We start from the raw sequence: 13,739 nt of genomic DNA, 5'->3' as shown, positions 1-13,739 counted from the left end.
AGGGAGGGGTTAGCAAGGAGGAGGCCAGATTCCCGCTCAGTGGGGAGCTGGGGAACCACATCAGCTGGAGTGGGGGGCAGTGGGCAGGTAGGCAAAGCCCTAAGAGCAGGAATGATTCCAGATGGTCACTGCTGGGTCTTCTCTTTGGGTTCTTAAACTTCCAGGTGGGAGGGGACCATGGGGACAGTATCTCATTAGCAATGTTCTGCTGGAGCAACTGGCCGAACCCATGCAAGTCTGTTCATTTTATCTAAAGGCAAACACACAGTCACCTGCAAAGGCAGGAAATTTTAGGAGGGTGTTTGTTCACCACCCCCGCTTCTTCCTGTGTTCGCGCCCAGCTTCCCAAGTCTCTGAAGGGGGACTGAAGTCTAAAATGCTAAAGGAGCCATGGGGAATATTCACAAAGCCCTGTACAAGGCCACCCTACCTAGTAGGAACCCACCCGTGCGGAATCCATAACAAACCAGAGAGATTTTTAAGGGGAAAAAAAAACCCCAATGTTTTCTGTACACACAAAAAAAGACACTTGTTTATTAAATACCAATTAGTAAATCTAGACGAGCAGGAAGAAAATCCAAGCCTAATTACACTGTGATCCTTAATTACCGATAAGATCTGTGAGAGTAGCCAGTCTTTCTTGTATACTGAAAACAAAAACACCTTTTATTTCATACCATAATAGGATCACATGGCACGAGACCTAATGTTTATACTGGAATATTTTCAGTCCCCCCTTTTTGTTTTTTTTTTTTTTTGCAGCAGTGTTGCGGGAGTGGGAGCTTTGCACACGCTTGCCAAACTTTTACCACTGAGCCATAACCCCACTGTTTGGGGATATAATTTTCAACCTTTGACACCTAACGATTGACATTCCCACCATGAGCACATGAAAGCGCCGCCTTCTAGTCCTCCCTGAGTTTGAGACAGGGTCTCATGTAGTCCTGTCTGGCCTCACACTCACTATGCGTCTGAGGATGACCTTGAACGCCTGATTCTTCAGCCTCCTCTTCCTTAGCACCGGGATAGCATGCATACTCTGTCACACTCGGTTCGTGTAGCTCTGAGGATGGAACCCAGAGCTCAGTACGTGCTAGGCAAGCACTCTGCCAATGGAGCCACAGTCCAAGAACCCACAGTGTTTTTTTGAGACAGGGTTTCTCTGTGTAGTCTTGGCTGTCCTGAACTGGCTTTGTAGACCAGGCTGGCCTAGAACTCACAGAAATCTACCTGCTTCTACCTCCCTGAGTGCTGGTATTACAGGCATGTACCACTGTGCCTGGCCACCCACATTACTTTTAACTTGGGATTTTTTATTACGTTTATTTACTTACTGTGTGCGCACACACGAAGTTTGTGTGTATGTGGGTGTGTAAGTGGCATAATGTGTGGGGAGGTCAGAGAGACAGTTTGCAGGAGTTGGTGCTCTCCTTCCAGCCCATGAGTCTCTAGAGTCAAACTCAGGCTGTCAGGCTTGGCAGCAAGCACCTTACCCACTGAGCCACCTTGCTTGCCCGTCAGCTTAACGTTTTAAAACACTTCCCGTTTCTCCCGTGAAGACAGAACGTTCTGAGTTGGCGCGCTCTTGAGCACAGTCAGGTAGAATGCCGTTCCACTTTTCCCCTGTGGGCAGCAACAATTCATCTTTATCCCATCTCCGGGCAGGGGCATTCAGCTTTTCCCTGACGACCCAGAAAGCTCCTGTGAGTGTTTAGAAAACAAATCCTTCCAGGCGTGCTCTGCAAACACTGCCCCAGCTTACCAACTGCTTTGTCAAAATGGCTTTAATTTTAGAATCCTAATCTAAAAGCCATTCCCTGTGTTGTTTTACCTTTATCACCACGTTAAAAAGCCCCTTCCCAAAGGGGGCCGCAATAGCTGGGCCGCCTCCCACTCACCCACTGTTCACGGTCATCATGGCTGATAATGCCCTGAGGGTGACCCACAGATCCTGATGCAGTGCAGAGAGGGCATCCGCTCAGTGCAGGAACCAGAAAGGTCCTGACTGGTTTTGAGAAAACAACAGACAAACCCAAAATTTGAGGGATAGCGACACTAAATGGAGACAGAGGAGTGTATGCCATTCCTCAACCCCCTTTTGCCATTGACACACGCACACACACTCACACACACACACACTGGGCAGCACACGTCCGGACTTTCAAGGTCAGGGAATTACGAGAAAAATCTGAAAAATTCTGAAGGACCAGAAGAGACTTAGGAGCCGCGACAATCAAATACGTTGTGTTACTTCAGACTGACAGAGCTGAAAAATGGCCCTGGAAAGGCCAGAACCATCCCATAGCGTCAGTGGTAATAGTGTCTGTGACTTACATCTGGTCAGAGCAGACACCCTTTGTATCTACGGAAACTGCATCCTAGGACTCAACCAGCTGCATATAGCCGGGTCTATACTGAACAGGTAAATGACTTTTTCCCTTCTCATTCATTATTCCCTAAACAATTCAGCTTAAGAATTCTGTAGCGTTTAAATTGTGGTTGGAATAAATAATCTAGAGAGTCAGCCACGGGGGGGGGGGGGCGCAAATCTCTAATCCCAACTCTCAGGAGGCGGAGGCAGAGGGGTCACAAGTTCCAGGCCAGCCTGGGCTGTATAAAACAAGATCCTGTGGCACACACCGTTGATCCCATCACTCCAGGAGGCAGAGGCAGGCGGATCTCTGTGAGTTCAAGGCCAGCCTGGTCTACAAAGCGAGTCCAGGATAGCCAGGACTACAAGAGAAACCCTGTCTCGGAAAACAAACCAAAACAAAAGACCCCGTTTCTTTTCCCTTTGCTGTGATGAACTATCCTAACAAAGGAAATGGAAAGGAGAAGGATTGATTCTGACCAACAGTTCCAGGACACAATCCATCATGGCAGGAAGGTCAAGGCGGCAGAAGCAGGAAGCAGCTGATCACATCACATCCAGAACCAGAAAGCAGAGGCTGAGGAGCCCCCTCAGCCCCCTATCTTCACTGAGAGAGAGAGAGGCAGAAAGACAGACACACAGAGACAGAGAGAACATTTTTGGACAATCTGGGCAGAAAAACAGAGAAAACAGGAAATGAAAAGCCATCGGACTTCCTGTCCAGGGGTGAGCAGGAAGAAGGAAGTGGAAAGTGACTGAGCCCTGGGGTTAAGGTATGGGCAGCGGTCATTCGCTGGAAGGATGGAGGGCAGAGGGCCTCGGAAGAGGCCAATTCTGAGAGTTGGGAAAGGGATAGCTGCGTGGGCCTGTCTGCAGGCGGCTGGAAAGCAGTGACAATGTTAGCTCAGCTCTATATGTGGCTCTTGCTTGCCAATGTGACCTGTTTGCTTGCTAGTTCACCAACTCCCCGCCCGCGCTCCCCAATAAGGTGAAAGCCCACGAAGGTAGGAGCTACTTCTCCTTTGTGCCCCGCACTCCAAAACCAAGTGTCGTGCACAATCTGTAGGAAAACTACAGTGAGTACAGAGCCATGTTTCCAAAGTGATTCTGCCCCTCAATTTTTTTATTGTGACAAATTTCTACCGGGTAATCCCATTTGTGCCTTATGATATAAACATTATTAACCTACCAAGTTTTTTAAAAAAATATTTTAGAGAGGGGGTGCACAGTATGTTGGTAAGATGACAACCCTGTGGAGCGGACTCTCTGCTTCCACCTTTTTGTGGGTTCTGGGGAGTCAAGCTGGGGTTGTCAAGATGGTAAGGTAAAGCACGCTGACCACTGAGCATCTCAAGAGCCTCATTATCAAGTTCTAAGTGTGCAAGTCGGTAGCTTTAGGGACACTCAACCCACAGGACAGCACACCGATCCATTCAGCTCTTCACTTTGTAAATTGGAACCCCTCTCCAGCACCCAGCAGCTCACTGCCCCCCTCCCCTTGCCCGGGAAACCAGCAATCTGCTTCTGCTTGAGTTCCTCAAGTTTTTGTGGCAAGCTCTGCCCACTAGCCACACCCCCATACCCCCAACCCTGCTACCTTTCCAGTTTGTCTTTTCACAGGCTTTTTTTTTTCTCTTAGGTAAGCGCGTGCATGAAGACTGAAGGCTATCCCATTCTGTGTATGGGCCGCGTTCCCCTGTTTGTCCTTCCACCGGTGGACGCCCCTTCCACACTCTAGCTCTTACAAACAGCTGCGGGCACAGCAAGCAAACGTCTCTCCTGAGCCGAATTCTTTTGAGCATATACCCCGAAGCGGAGCTGCTGGATGGCAGGGCAGGTCTATTTTAATTTTCTAAGGAGTTTCCACCACTGAAATAACTTCTAGGAAGAAACGAGGTAGGTTTTCCCACCCCACCCTCCTCGCAGCTCCATGGGCCCCTGTGAACTTAAGACTCCTGCTCCAGGGACTTTTGCACAGGTTGCTGCATCCGCCTGGAGCGCTTGCTGGCACCTGAACTTCATCCCCCCTCCCGGGTCAACTCAGACGTCACTTCTTTAAAAGTCCTTTCCCCTCAGGCTGGGGAATGTAGCACAGTGGGTGTCATGCTGTCTAGCACATGTGAGGTCCTGGGTTCGATTTCCAGCATTGCATTAATCACGTGTACTGGTACAGATCTCTAATCCTAGCACTCTGCTGTGTGCAGGGGGAGAGGGCGGGAAGGAGAGTGGAAAAGGAATTCAAGGTCATCCTCAACTATACGGTCCTAGGCTAACCTGTGCAACATGAGATGCTATCACTAAAATAAAATAAAGCTCTTTCCGGCACACTGAGTTCGAGTTAACCCCTTCCTCCTTCCTGGGCCCGGGTCCCCTGATTAGATTCCAACTGCTTGGTACCTTCCTCACTGTCTCCCTCAGGACTATAGGCTGTATCCCTCCGGCAGGGGCTGAGTGTCTGTTGATGGCAGACTCAGTAACTACGGGCTGTAACAGAGCATTTGTTTACCAATTTGCCTATGAAAATACTTTTACATATGCCTGCGTGTGGAGACCAAGACACAACCATTTGTACACTGCTGATCGCTTGAAACCACAGTCCCAGAGGCAGTTCCAGCCCATAATCACCAACCCCAGCCTGCAGTTCATGTTCCTACTGACCTGAGGTCTCCTCAGATGCTTTTCTAGGGGGAGGTGGAGAGCTTTTTAAAAATCATGTTCCCAGAGCTACAACAGAGGCACCCTGTCTCAAAAGACAAAAACAAAACCAACCAGCCAACCAACCAACCAACCAACCAAACAAACAAAAATCATGTTTCTTCTACCAAATATCAACAATTCGGGTCCACACCCTAATCAGGCCAGATAGTGGGGGCAGAATGCTCAGAAAGAAGGCAAGTCAGTTCTCAGCCCCTCTAGAGAGGCCTGATTGAAGAGGAAACTGTGTTGGCAAAAATGTAAGATTCCACTAAGCATACCTGGGCCCGTAGCTTACTGGCTTTAGCATATTCAAGGCCCACGACTTAGTCCCAGCAGCCACTCCTAGTTTCCTGCAGAGAACAGTCCAGAACCTTCTGGAGACTTCCAGAACTATACATTACACAATACTGTGATCTCAAGGCAGTGGCCCACCTTGGTGAGCTTGGGTTCTGCCAATATATGGTGGCTGAAGTTAGGCTGGTCTTGGTCCTCTTAGGCCAGGAAGACAGTCTTGGGGGGTTGTTCAGTCATCCATAAAGCTCTAGATAGAGAGAGCAAGAGAGAAAGAGAGGGAGAAGAGGAGGAGGAGGAAGATCTGGGATACTGAAGAAGTGCTTGCTCAATTTGCACAAAGCTGTGTTCGAGCCCCAGCACCTCCTAACCTGGGTGTGGAGGGCATGCCTGTAATCCCAGCACTGAAGTGGTAAAGGCAGATGGATCAGGAGTTCAAGGTCATGCTAGGCAACTCAGCAAATTTGAGGCCAGCCTGGGATATTTGAGACCTTGTGTCAAAAAAAGAAAAGAGAATATTAAAAAGAAGAGAAGGAGAAGGAAGAAGAAATGATGAAATAGGAAACAGGGTTATTATGCTGGGGGAGAGGGTAGATAAGTCCTGCCTTTGAACCATGAGTTCTTTTTGTAAAAAGAATTATTATTTTAAATTTACTTACATGTGAGTTCATGCATGTATGTGTGTATCATGTGTGTGCAGGTACCCAAGGAAGCCAGGAGAAGACATCAGATCCTCTGCAACTGAAGTTACAGGCTGTTGTGAGCTGCCATGTGGGTTCTGGGACCAGGTCCTCTGCAAGCGCAGCCAGTGCCCTTCACATTAAAACATCTCTCCAGCCCTGATAAGGCGATGCTTTACGTCAGCATTATAAGCAGGACTGCTGCCAGATAGCAACGGGCATTCCTAAAGCTTGATCCTAGTGCTCGCACAGCGTGGCCTTCAGCCAGCACAATCTGTGCTGCGGATGTGGGCCCAGGCCAGATCGCTACCTCACACCGCTGCCTTGGAGCGCAGTCACAGTCTCCACTCGGCGGAGTGAGGCCTGGTGCCCACCCGCCCTTGCCTGTTTCCTCTAAGAAGAACTGAGAAGGATGTGTAAACAGGGTGTTTCCACCTTGTGATACATTTCACTTTTAAGGTCTCTGAGTTCTTTCAGAGGGACCTTCCGCACCCAGGGTGTATCTGGAGCATTTGCAAGCAGTTCCTCCTTCCAGCTGGTGCTGCCTCCCACTCCTGAGCCCTGTCCTTGCAAAGCCTGAGCTGCTTCTGGGAACTATCCAAGAAATCCCAAGTTCCCAGGATCCCAGCATAGAAACCCAGTGGCCCGAAGCAGGGCTGCCCAAAGCTCTCCCTGCTGTTTGACTGAGACCACACTTACACAGACTTCCCATGGGCCCAAGAGACGGCTCAGCAGGGAAAGGTACATGCTGTGAAGCCGAGCCTGGTGATGCACCACTTTGTGATACATCTTACTTGTAAGGTCTCTGAATTCCTTCAGAGGGACCTTCCACACCCAGGGTGTATCTGCCGATACACACTGTGAAGACAAACCTTGCATTTGATAGGACCCATAGGGCGAAAGGAGAGAACAGATTCCTGCAAGCTGTCCTCTGATCTCTCCTCAGCCATATCTCCTTGGCACAAGTGTACCCCAACTCTCTCTCACACACACACAAAATAATAAATAAATGTGATTTTTTTTTTAATTGATAAAATTAGGCAGGGTGTGGTGGCATATGCCTTTACTCCTAGGACTAGGGAGGCAAAAGCAGGAGGATCTCTGCGAGTTTGAGGCCACCTGGTTTACATAGAGAGTTCCAGGGCTGCATAGTGAGAACATATAATAATGATAATAATAATAATAATAATAATAATAATAATAATAATAATAAATACTTCCCATGGGCCAGTGAAACGACTCAGAAGGTAAAGGTGCTTGCCACGAAGCCCACTGACCTGAGTTTGATCCTTGGGGCTCATCTGGTGGGGAGAGAGAGCCAAGTCCTACAAGTCATCCCTTGACCTCCACATACTAGACATGGCACCAAACGGTCTCCCTCCAACCCCTCCAAGACAGATACAAAATAAATAGATGTTTTAAAATATTGTGGATATAGATATCCTAGTCTTTCCTCTCTTCCACTTTTTGAAAAGACAGGGCAAGAACGCTTAGCTGACTGCCGGACCCACTGACAACACACTAAATAAACCGGTGGCACACGCCTGCATCCCAGAGCTGGAGAGGTGGAGGCAAAAGGACCAGCGGTTCAAGGCCATCTCTGGATATATAGCTGATGAAAGCCAACCTGGGACACAAGACTCCAAGTCTCAAAACAACCAAATAAAAGGCGTTGCCCACAGTCTGCAAGCATAATCCTGGAAGACACCCACTGTCTGCCCATGACTTCCAATGTCCCATCCCAAAAGTCTGTCCCCAAGGAGAGCCTCCCTGTATCACTTGCCTAGGAAGCAAATTCTCAGCACATTTTAATTTTGCCTTTGACTCTTAAAAAAAAAAAAAAAGAAAGACTTGAAAACTTTAAAGTATGTGTGTGTCTATGTGTTATGTGCCCGTGTGTGTGTGTGTGTGTGTGTGTGTGTGTGTGTGTACACCAGTGCACGTGTGCAGAGGCCAGAAGAGGGTTCCATGTCTCATCCTCCACATTATTCTTTCAGGCAAGGTCTCTCCCTGAACCTTGGGTCCTCTTTTTCTCAGCTAGACCAGAAGCCAGTAAATCCCAGGGATCTCCCAGTCTGGGTCTTCTATAGAGCTGGGGTTACAGGCAACGGAGAGTTACCCAGCCTGTTACGTGCAAGCACGGATCTCGAATCATGCGTGCACAGAATGTGCCCTTAGCCACCAAGACAGCTCTTCAGCCTCCACTTTTGTCACCTACTCCCAAGAAGAGCTGAAGCAAACAAGCCCAAATCAGGAGTTCCATGGGACAAGGTAGCACTGGTTGGCTCAAGATGAACACAGCCTAAATTAAACTCTTCCTCGGCGTGACCTTGGGGTCCCACTGGTCCTGTGCAGATGTCAGCCTCCTCTTTCTAAGAAGCTCATGAGGATGAGACTATCTTAAACACAATCCTCTCTCTCTCTCTCTTTTTTTTAACAGAAGTTAATGCATTTCTTTTTACTTTATGTATATTGGTGTTCTGCCTGCATGTATGTCTGTGTGAGGGTGTCAGATTCCCCTGACACCGGAATTACAGACAGTTGTGAGCTGCCACATGGGGGCTGGGAATTGAACCTCGGTCCTTCAGAGAAACAGTCAGTGCTCTTGACTGCTGAGCCACCTCCTCAGCCCCCATAATCCTCTCCTTAACACTCACGTGATACAGAAGCATGGACTCCGAAGCCTGCTGCATCTCGAATTGTGTTAGAGGGTCTGGGTCAAGGCAGTGTCCTGGCTGAAGTGACCCTGAAAGCCAGACCCCTGAATTCCTGATGACCACCATGTAGAAGCACATGGGCTAACGTGCCAGAACCCGTAGGAGAAAACTTGTCCCCTCAGAACGCAGCACCCCGGAATGCAAAACCAGATTCTAGTCTGACTGTAGAGTAGAACCAAACAGCTCTACAGCCAGGGTCTAGGACACAGTCCTTCCCTGTCTTTACAAAGCGTTTGTGTGCTTGCCGTCTGGAGAAGCAGCTGTTCCTCAGTCTGAGCATGCAGACACACCTGTACTGCTTGCTGAACAAGGGAGGATCAACCACACATCACCAGCAGCTCCCTCCCAGATGACAATGAGCAGACAGGACCTGAAAATGTCAAGCTCCCTGGGTCCCAGCCCCAGCAGCCCATACCTGGGCGTGGTGCTGGGAGCCTGTGATCTTTACGCTCACGAGGGAAGGCAGGACGATCAGAATTTATCCTTAGCTACATATGGGGTTCAAAGCCAGCTTGGGCTAAATGAGGCCCTGTTCCACAAACAAACACACAGAAGAACCCTCAAAAACATCCAAGACAGGCTGGTGCGATGACTCAGCAGGCAAAGGTACTTTCTGCCAAGGCTGATGAACTGATTTCCCATCCCCAGAACCCAAGGCAGGAGACAACAGATCCCCTGAAGCTGTCCTCTGACCTCTACACACATGCTCTGGCATGCACACCACTGCACATACTCACTGATAGCAAATAAAATAAAATAATAAAAATAAATCATCCTAGACAGAATTGGGAAAGTCAAGGCCTGGTCCTGGCTTTCATCTCAGACATGTCCTTCCCCTCCCTTGGGCGCCTTAGTTTCCCCATTTGTAAGATTAGCAGATTGGACTTCTGAAGCTAAGGCCCCTGCTGGTTCCAACATCCTAGGTCCAAAAGTGACCAGCATGCAAATGTGAGGGCAGCTGAGCCTGCAAATCTAGGCCAAGGGACACTGGAGCCCGAGTGAACCGCTGAGCAGCAGCCGGCCGAGCACCAGGCCCAACCGGCCGTTTTGAGATGGGACTAGGATTTAAGACAGGGGGATTAGGAGTCAGCCTGAGGTGTGGTGGCTGGGACAGCTTAGCACAGATCCACCTGTCAGCTCTCTGGCCCCTGTCTTGGTCCATCTGGAAGCGGTCAAGGCAGCCTGGCCTGTGGCAGGAAAGGAAAACCAAACAAGAACTCCCAGGAGAGGAGGCCTGGCGCCAGGGGCCGAAAACAGAATGACTCTGCCAGGCCAGGCCGGGCTGCGCCACCTGTCCAGGCTCCGGAGAAGCAAGGCTGGATGGAACACCCAGAAAAACCCAGAAGCTAAAAGATCATCCAAACTGAGCTCCACGTGGCCAGGACCCCTGAGGATCACGTGAAGGACCCCTGAGGGGAGTGTGGGCTTCAGTTCAGCTTCACCTGCCAAGCCCTTCTGAGATACACGGCTGGTCACGTGAAGGTGGTGACTGGACAGCTGGAAGCTCCCCTCCACCTGCCACACTGCAGACCCTCCTGTCGGCCTCCAGGCAACGGACACCACCAAGGGTGTTCCTGAGGCTGCTGAGTGCAGGATGCGCTTCCCTGAGAGCCCAAGCGCTGACCATGAAAGTAAAGGGAAACGGCAGGCAGATACAGATTCCTAAGACCCCGTGGGGAACCATCTGGAACTTTCCCAGCGCCTCTGCTTCCCTAGAAGCCCGCCCTAGAGTCGCTTTTTGATCTGTAATTGCAACAGGAGAAGCCTACAGTCCAAGCCCTCCCACTCCTCTAGTCCAAGGGATGGGAGAGGCTCCCTGCCGGCCTCAGAACAGGGAAGGGCAGAAGAGCAGAAACATGATGGCCTAAGGGTGTAAATCGGGAGCCCCCCCCACCTCCCGCCTAAAATCCAAAAGCAGAGAACATCAGTGGGAGCCACCTCTTCCGTTCCCAGGGTAGACAGAGAAGGCCCCGAGGCTGTGACGTCCGGAATGCAAGCAACAGCTGGAGGGTCCAGCGTCCTGCCCACACCCTGGGAGCTCATGGGCTCTCTGGTAGGAACAAGGGCAGCCCTTTGGGCCTCCCATGAAGTCCAGGAATCTTGCCCTTGACCGTCAGTCACGTGTGAAGGTCACACGTTAATCCTTGCCTTCTGTATGGTGTCCTGCCCAGTGCCTCTCAGTGTCCCTGCTGTCCAGCCAATGGCCGGCTTGCCCGTTCCTGGTTGTCTTTTTGAATTAAGTTTGAGCAAGTCTGGCTGCCGCTGTTGTGATTTCAGTGCTGTGGATGGAACCCAGGCCCTCACGCGACAAGCAAGCCCTGTACGATTAAGCCCCGCCCCCTCCCCACCTCCGGAATTATCAGAACCTTGGCTCCCCTGCCAAGACCTAGAACGGAATGTGTGTCTACACTACCTTGGGCAGCTCCTGGCTTACAGAAAATGCTCGGTCTACCTCTGCTCATCTCTGTGGGATGCCCCACTACACCCCGGCCTGCCCAGTCCATCTCATCATGGACCCCAGGCCTTTAAACTTCACCCTCAACCCAACCACAAAACCCACTCCCGCTACCTGATTGGCACCCCGCCCAGCACAACCACTCACCCGTGATATAGCTCCATATTATGTATTGCTTCTGGCATCTCCTCAGCTCTGACACCTTCCCCTGCTGTCCTCAGGGATGCCAACCTCCTGGTGACTGCATCAGTACTTTGCTTGTTTGTTTTTTTTTCTTCCTAAGCCCCCTAACACACGAACACAGAGTTTGTGCCACCAATGCCTCCCTGCAGTCTGGGAGCTCAGCACTCCCATCTTGGATGAGGAGACGGGCTGGGGGTGGTGGTGGGGTGACTGCCCACCATCCCTCACACAGCCAGCAGGAGAACACGGGTTACCACATCACCCACTAGGGCCCTTGTCCCATCAACCGCTGACTTCCTTGATTTCCTGATTGGGAAGGTCTGGCCTTGGGTATTACCCAACCACCAACAGAGTCACCACCAGCCACTCTCCCTCCAGCTGCTCCTTTCTTTCTGTCTGGGTTGGGGGAACCTTTGATCAGTCCTGGGGGAGATATTGGGAAAGGAGTAGCTCCCCTCCCAGGGACCCCTGAGTGACAGGTCTCCCCAGGGAAGCTGTTCCACCCTCCTCTTAAGAGGCCAGGCACCTTCAAGTTAGCCTTCGAAACAAAAGCCAGAGGAGGCCCTGGAGGGGACAGGCGGAGATCCTGTACCTGCAAGCCTGAGTCACCTACCTAGGCCCTGCCCCTTTCACTCTGCTCCCGACTTCCATCTCTGAATTCCCAGATTGGCCAAGGACCTGGCTCAGGGCCACACGCACCATCAGAGGCGCAACCCACCAGCTTGCAAGGTCCCCCGTAGAAGCTTGCAGGACAGATCTCCTGCTCCTGCCCTGTGGCTGAGGAAAAAAAAAATCTCAAAGTGGCCAACTTGGTAATCAGGCTTGGTTGTCCCCTCCTCAAACGCAACCCCACCAGTCAGGCCAAGTACGAGCAAACTCCCTATCTGATAAGTACTGTGCTCTCCCCTGCACCGGTAACTCACCTACAGAATCCTTGCTCTGCTGGTCGGGAATGCCTAGCCTCAGCCTGGGGCTCCGTCATTCCTATTACACAGGCGAAGAAACCATGGATCCTGGAAGATATCTCTGGCTCTCTATCCCTCCATTGCTTCTACAAGCATGACTCTTAATCCGGTAACAGTCAGAAAGAAAGAGTAGACGGTGTCCACCCCACGCGCAAGGACAGGGGCTCCCGCGGCCAGCGTGCTTCCCTATTCAAGTTCTTTTCTCACAAAAAGCACCCAGTGGCCAGGTGCCTCTGTCCAGGCTCAGGCACATGGCACCTGTCCCCGCCAACAGGGGGCCCCCGAGGCCGAAGCCGGAGCGACGCGGAGAGGCCGGAGTACCCTCCGCCGGCCGGGTGCGGTTGCGGAGGGTGCAGGGCCCGGAGTCCCCTGGGAAACACGTCCGGCATGATGCTCTGGGGCGCACGGATACCCGACCTGGACCCTACGGGACACCACCCTGCGCGAGGGCGCAGACTCACCCCAGAGGCGGCGGGTCACGCTGAGTCTCTGCCCGGAGGCCCGGGGCTGGGGGTTCCGCGACACCCCCACCCCAGACAATCTCGGGCCGCGGAGCCGGAGACGGGGAGCGCCGCGTGGAGAGGGCGCACAGCCCGGGGACCTCTGTGGGGATCAGCCAGCACGGCCCGAAGCGCCGAGAGCCGGAGGGAGGGACCGAGGGCGCCAGCAGGAGGCACCGCCCACCTGCCCACCCAGCGCCCTACGCCACCAGGCGGGGACCGGGACCCCGGGGCGGAGCAGGCTGGAGGGCCTAGCACTGCACAGCGCAGGGCAGGGTCCCGGGTTTCGCACCCTGCGGCCGGAGGATGGCTTTCTGGGAGTCCCTGCTCCGCGACCTCACCTGGCCGTAAACTTACCTTGTTGTGCGCGGAGGCCGCCGCCGCCTCTCCACCGGTGACTCCTGCCGCCCAGGGAAGGAAGAAGAAAGCGAAGTTTCCCCAGCCTCTCGGCTCGTGCTCTCGGCCAGCTCCGGGATGCCCTCCGGATCGCCACCTCGAGAACTAACCCGGGTGGAACGTGCCGCTCGGGAGTGTCCCCTGGAGGGGCGCGTTCCCAGCTTGGCAGAAAACTTTCCAGTGAATCACCGGCTGGTTTTCTCCCTCCGCCTGGAGCCGGGTAGGGTGCTCCGAGCTGAGCGGCGCCTCACCTGCCCGGAAGTTTGCCTGGGAACCGCGCGACTCCAGACGCGGATCTGCCAGCTCTGAATTCCGACCTGGGTCGCTGTGTGGGTGCGCCTCCGGCTCTTTGAAGTTCAAGGCCTGAGAAATCCTTGAGTAACCCGGCATCGGAGAAGTCAGGTGAGGGCCAAAAGGCGCCTCCTACTGGGGATGACCGCTTTCTGGATAAGCTGTACCCCTTGGCTGCAGCCAAGTTCACTTG

At 52.2% G+C, this 13,739-nt stretch overlaps 1 protein-coding gene and 1 long non-coding RNA gene across 12 annotated transcripts in view; one reads left to right on the top strand and one right to left on the bottom strand.

The window, feature by feature from the left end:
* Positions 1-13,353, bottom strand: part of Tmem51 (transmembrane protein 51) — a 49,577-nt gene extending 36,224 nt beyond the window's left edge. For 2 of the 4 annotated variants that reach the window (XM_021630971.2, XM_060379137.1), the window contains exon 1: positions 12,821-12,983. The gene's annotated coding sequence lies outside the window, so the exon portion shown is untranslated. Of the gene's footprint in view, positions 1-12,317; positions 12,713-12,820; positions 12,984-13,216 lie in introns of those variants that run through there. The other 2 variants (XM_021630979.2, XM_060379136.1) reach the window with 2 other exon arrangements.
* Positions 13,354-13,520: 167 nt separating this feature from the next.
* The window catches only part of LOC110545122 (uncharacterized), a 29,639-nt gene continuing 29,420 nt past the window's right edge, over positions 13,521-13,739 (top strand). For 7 of the 8 annotated variants that reach the window (XR_009590496.1, XR_009590493.1, XR_009590494.1 and 4 more), the window contains exon 1: positions 13,521-13,657. This is a non-coding gene — a long non-coding RNA (uncharacterized LOC110545122). The remainder of the gene's footprint in view (positions 13,658-13,739) is intronic. The other variant, XR_009590500.1, reaches the window with a different exon arrangement.

This window comes from Meriones unguiculatus, chromosome 3 (assembly GCF_030254825.1).
Source record: "Meriones unguiculatus strain TT.TT164.6M chromosome 3, Bangor_MerUng_6.1, whole genome shotgun sequence".
Classification (NCBI taxonomy): domain Eukaryota; kingdom Metazoa; phylum Chordata; class Mammalia; order Rodentia; family Muridae; genus Meriones; species Meriones unguiculatus.
This window is presented reverse-complemented; position numbering and strand designations above follow the sequence as displayed.